This window comes from Mastomys coucha, unplaced genomic scaffold (genome assembly GCF_008632895.1).
Source record: "Mastomys coucha isolate ucsf_1 unplaced genomic scaffold, UCSF_Mcou_1 pScaffold7, whole genome shotgun sequence".
NCBI classification, from domain to species: domain Eukaryota; kingdom Metazoa; phylum Chordata; class Mammalia; order Rodentia; family Muridae; genus Mastomys; species Mastomys coucha.
In genome coordinates, this window is record NW_022196913.1 from 80,275,499 (window position 1) to 80,275,777 (window position 279).

A 279-nucleotide genomic window follows, 5' to 3' on the forward strand; every position below is an offset into this window, starting at 1 on the left:
TCACTTTTTAGTATTCTGTAATTATAAGAAAAAAGTGTTATGGAAACTTTATACATAAATGTGATGTTTTGGAAAACTCTAACCAACTCATTTGATAAGGCCTGATAGTTTGATCTATCTATCTATCTATCTATCTATCTATCTATCTATCTATCTATCTGTAACATATTTATGTACTTACCATCTCTTTATCTAGTTATATAAACTTATAGATGAAAGACATTACTTATGAGTAAACAATTTATATCTACCTATAATATATAATATGTAATTATATCA